Genomic DNA, 5313 nt, shown 5'->3' with positions numbered 1-5313 from the left:
TGCTTCTGAAAGATAACCACAAACCCACAAGTGTATGTATAAATATATATATATATATACACACACACACACATATATATATATATATATATATATATATATATATATATATATATATATATAACCTATAATCACACATGCATATTTGTTTTTGAGTCATTTCATTCATTTGGAGATTTTTTGGCAAAGATGCTAGAGTGGTTTGTCATTTCCTTCTCCAGCTTATTTTACAGATGAGGAAACTGAGGCAAATAAAATTAAGTAACTTGTTTAATTTTTCTACTGATGTTCTGAATTATTCACTTAGATGATTTCAATTTCTCTTTCTTTTTCAAAGGCATGCATCATTGTACTTTTGAAATGTATACTCCTACCATGGTGCATAGATGAGATAAAGTGAAGTCATGGGAAAATTTAATCACACTGTGACTGAGTTCATCCTGATAGGTTTCACCCAGGATCCTGTGATGCAACTGGTGCTTTTTGTCCTTTTCTTCATAGTGTACTCTGTGACAGTGATAGGGAACATCACTCTAATAGTGTTAATCTGTACAGTCTCCCGGCTTCATACCCCCATGTATTTCTTCATTGGGAACTTGGCTTTTCTGGATCTCTGGTATTCTACTGTTTACACCCCCAAAATCATGATGACCTGCATCTCTGAGGACAAGAGCATCTCCTTTGCTGGGTGTGTGGCTCAGTTCCTCTTCTCAGGTGGCCTGGCATATACCGAATGCTACTTGTTGGCTGCCATGGCATATGACCGCTATGTGGCCATCTCCAAACCACTGCTCTATGCTCAAGTCATGACTCAAAGAGTCTGTGTGGGTCTTGTAGCAGCTTCGTATCTTGGATCATTTTTTATTGGTATCATCTTTACCCATGAAACATTCACCATGCCTTTCTGTGGGGATAATGTCATTGATGACTTCTTCTGTGACCTACCACCTTTGGTGAAACTGGCATGTGATGTGAAGGCCAATTATCACATTTTCCTTTATTTTATGCTTGCTTCCAATGTTCTTACACCCATAACATTAATCCTGGCCTCTTACCTTTTCATCATTGTTGCCATCTTGAAGATTCGCTCTACCCAGGGTCAACTCAAAGCCTTCTCCACTTGTTCTTCTCACTTGATCTCTGTCACTTTGTACTTTGGCTCCATTCTTTACATTTATTATCGTCCCCAATCCAGCTATTCTCTGCAGCAAGATAAAATTGTCTCCTTATTTTATACTGTTATCTTCCCCATGTTGAATCCCATGATTTATAGCCTGAGGAATAAAGACATAAAAGAAGCCCTGAAGAAACTCTCAGCCTCTTGAATTGTAGCAGCTATTTTTGGAATTAAATGTTTTTGGTTCAAATCCAGACTTTCTTCCTTATTACTTGTCTCATTTTGAGCAAGTTGATTAGTCTCTTTGAGTCTTCTCATATTTAAAATAATTATGCTGAAAGTCTTTAAGAAAAGATTCAATGACTCCTTCTTGGGGGCACTATAGAAGTAACATCTGTTCATTTAGTTATTGGTCTAGATTACCACTGAGGTTTTTTATACTCCTAAACCATTTTCTGTATTCTCTCTCTAAATGGAAAGCTGATTAGTAATAATAGTAACTATATTATTATTACACTAAGGTCTGTATCAATTATCTCATTTGATCCTCAAAATCCTGTGAGATAGATGCTATTATTATTCTTCCAATTTTACGAATAAGAAAGCTAAAGTTGGGTTATTCATTTTATGTTTCATGTAGCCCAAATGAAAGGAGAATGATAAGATAGAAAAATTACATATATGAAAATATAGTTATAAAATATGAATGACATGATCTTAGTATAGTACATTTTTGCCACTTTTTCTTCTGACTGCATATGTATAACCTATATCAAATTGCCTAGAGTTACAGGGCTAATCAGTGGCTAAGGTGTGATTTGAACTTTAGTATTCCCGTTCAATATTCTGATAACCAACAAAATAACAGGTTTATGAGATTTATTCCATGTGAAATAAATATGTGTGTAGAACTCCTATACCAAGTATGAAGAAATTCAGAAGCCATTGTAGAAACAAATATTTTGGAGTTACTAGCTTCTTCTCTCTTGTATTGGCAGTGATAAATAATTTTATTCTGTTTAATCACTTCATGATTTTATAATTATTCCCTTTTGTAAATAAGTATTCCATTTTCTCTCTAGCAACAGAGGTTATTCCACATATGATTCATTTTTATACACAGGATATTTTTTTGCTTCACCGTTTCTGAGGAAGGGGGTTGTTACAATTAAAATCATATCTTCTACTGTAAGCCTTTTCCAGTTCCCCTCAAATCTAATACTTTCCTTTCATTTATTATCTTAAATATACTCTCTGTATTGTTTGTATGTATAAAATCTTCTTGATAAAATTGTGAACTCCTTGAGGGTAAGAACAATCTTGTGTCTTTGTATTTAGAAGGTTTAAGACAGTGACTATGTTGACTTCTAAAAGCTACCCAATATATTACAAGTGTTTCTGTAATCATAATGGCTTCAGAAAGATTTGAGACCACACAGCTAGGGGGTACAATGGGCAGAGACCTGGACCAAGACTCAAAGAATTAAATTGAGCTCAAATGTAACCTTAGTCATTTACAAGTTATTCAACTATGAAAAATTCATTTAATCTCTGTTTCAGATTTCTTTTTTGCAAAATAAAGATAACATATTTCCTATGTCACTTTGTAGATCCATATGAAATAATATTTGTAAATGTTTATGTAAACCTTGAAGAAGTATATTTGCTAACTATTAAACTAATTTATAACTTATAATTTATATTATATGCAATCTATAAATAGCAAATGTTTTTAGGAAATTGAATTGTGAAAGATTGAAACACCTGGATCTATTTTGCACGTCCATAATTTTTTTCCAATGAGATATTTCATTTTGTCTTGTATTTTCCCATTCTTTTGTTTTTGTTTCATTGTTTCTTGATTTCTTGTAAAGTCATTTAGCTGCCATTTGCTCAATACTGATTTTTAAGGAATTATTTTATCGCTGAAATTTTGTACCTCCTTTTCCATTTGGTTGATTCTACATTTTAAGGAGTTTTTTTTTTTCTTCAATGAATTTTTGTGTCTCTCAATATGTGTAATTGGCCAAATGGAAAAAAAAAAAGAGGTACACATTTTTAATTTCTTCAAAGAGAAATGGAAATGCCATAAATAAGTTGTTACCTCTCACCATGTGCAATTCCAGAAATATTTAAGAGCATGCATACTTTACACATTTCAAGCTAAGATAACATTCAGAAAGGATGCCATTATTTTGATGGATGGTTTCTTCTGTATTTTCATGAAATCATTTAAACTAGGCACTGATGGTCTTAACAAATTTGGAACCAAATAAAATATTAATTATTAAACATGCTATAATTAACTTAGGACATTTGACTGAATTCTTTTGCTCATTTATTCATGCATGCATACATGCATTTGCTGCATTAGTCTAATCATTGCAGAATCACAGAATTATACTGACTGATATAGATTATTTAAGTAAATGGTAGAAAATTTGCAACCAAGCTACACACATAAGCTCATTACATTCCTAAACTAATGAAAATGAATATTCCTAAATTAAACCATTTCTCATGACTGGAAATATATAGGAATGAGCCTCAACCTATTGTTTTCTTGGTCCAAGAAATTTTTTGAGTGAAGATATTTTGCTTTTACCAAGACAAATTGGCACATTTGATGCATTTTTTTCTTTTAAAGAGTTTACTTTAAGGAGTTAAATGACTTGTCCTAGATCACACAGCCAGAGTTGATATTTGATCTCAAATCTTCCAGGCTTTGAGAAAGCAAGGATCAAATGAAGGGTACAGAAAAGAGACTCTGGTCTAGAGACTATGGAATCCTTTACAAATACTGTCTCATTTGAGGCTCACAAGATCCTTGGGGTAGGTATTATTATCTCTGTGATGACCGCATTAACACCCTGGATACCTTAGAATCAGCGGGAGTCAGGATAAGCAAAAGTCCTTGATCTTTATTTTTGGTCTTTTGGGGTAGCAGTCAGGGGAATGGACATAGGAATCTCTACACTTTCTCTCTCTCCACCTCCAAAAAGTAACTCTCCTTTGTCTTACTCCACCCTCTAATGCCTCTTACAATTCTTTGTATACACCAACAGATCAAGCCAGCACAGAATAGTGGGCAGGACCATTCTCCAAGCATATGCTAATAGAGTATTGTCCAATTGGTAGTTAGCCTTAAGTGCTCTGTTTTCCAAGTGCATCTGCTCAGTTTCAGCCCTTTACAATCTCCATTTTACAGATGATAAAAGTAAGACATACAGAGAGTAAAATTCTTGCTGAGAGTCACACGGCCAGTAAATGTATGAGGGAAATTTTGAATTGGTCTCTTGACCCCAAATCTAACACTCTAGTCACCATAGCTCCTAACTACCTCCTGCAGTTTACCCTCTATGCAATAGTAAATCTCTGTACCAACAGAGAGTCTCTTCCCTCCCTTGAGAATTTTTCCTTTAAATTTTCTTTTATGATTATAAATTTCTCAATTATTAAAAGAGAAAAAATTCAATATAGAAAGAAGAAAAAAAGAGGATTTTATAGGAAATCATGAACTTGTCATTACAAAACATAAGTATTTATTATTTTTTAAGAAATGTGTGTTCTTCCAGTTGATCAATGATGGACAGAAACAACTACACCCAGAGAAGGAACACTGGGAAGTGAATGTAAATTGTTAGCACTACTGTCTATCTACCCAGGTTACTTATACCTTCAGAATCTAATACTTAATGTGCAACAAGAAAATGGTATTTACACACATATATTGTATCTAGGTTATATTGTAACACATGTAAAATGTATGGGATTGCCTGTCATCAAGGGGAGGGAGTGGAGGGAGGGGGGGATAATTTGGAAAAATGAATACAAGGGATAATATTATTTAAAAAAAAAGAAATGTGTGTTAAATTTAACAAAGTAATAAGGAATTTTCCCTTTGGTTTGTAAATCATTCTGAACCTTTATTTGTTGCCTTCTGCGCAAATTTTTTTAAAAAAATCTTCTTTCCTTCCTTCATCTCCCTCTCTCCCTCTCTCCTCCCTCTCTCCTCCCTCTCTCCTTCTTTCCCCTTCCTTCCTTCCTTCCTTCCTTCCTTCCTTCCTTCCTTCCTTCCTTCCTTCCTTCCTTCCTTCCTTCCTTCCTTCCTTCCGTCCTTCCTTCCTTTCTTCTTTCCTTCTTCCCTCCCTCTGTTGCCCTCTCTTTTTTCCTCCCTCCCTCCTTTCCTTTTTTCT

General features: G+C 34.1%; 1 pseudogene; it reads left to right on the top strand.

The window, feature by feature from the left end:
• Window positions 1-386: 386 nt before the first annotated feature.
• On the top strand, window positions 387-1325 carry LOC141546901 (olfactory receptor 9G19-like; annotated as a pseudogene).
• The last annotated feature ends 3988 nt before the right edge of the window (window positions 1326-5313 follow it).

This window comes from Sminthopsis crassicaudata, chromosome 6 (genome assembly GCF_048593235.1).
Source record: "Sminthopsis crassicaudata isolate SCR6 chromosome 6, ASM4859323v1, whole genome shotgun sequence".
NCBI lineage: Eukaryota > Metazoa > Chordata > Mammalia > Dasyuromorphia > Dasyuridae > Sminthopsis > Sminthopsis crassicaudata.
The sequence above is the reverse complement of the archived record's forward strand: the minus strand, read 5'-3'. Positions and strand labels throughout refer to the sequence as shown.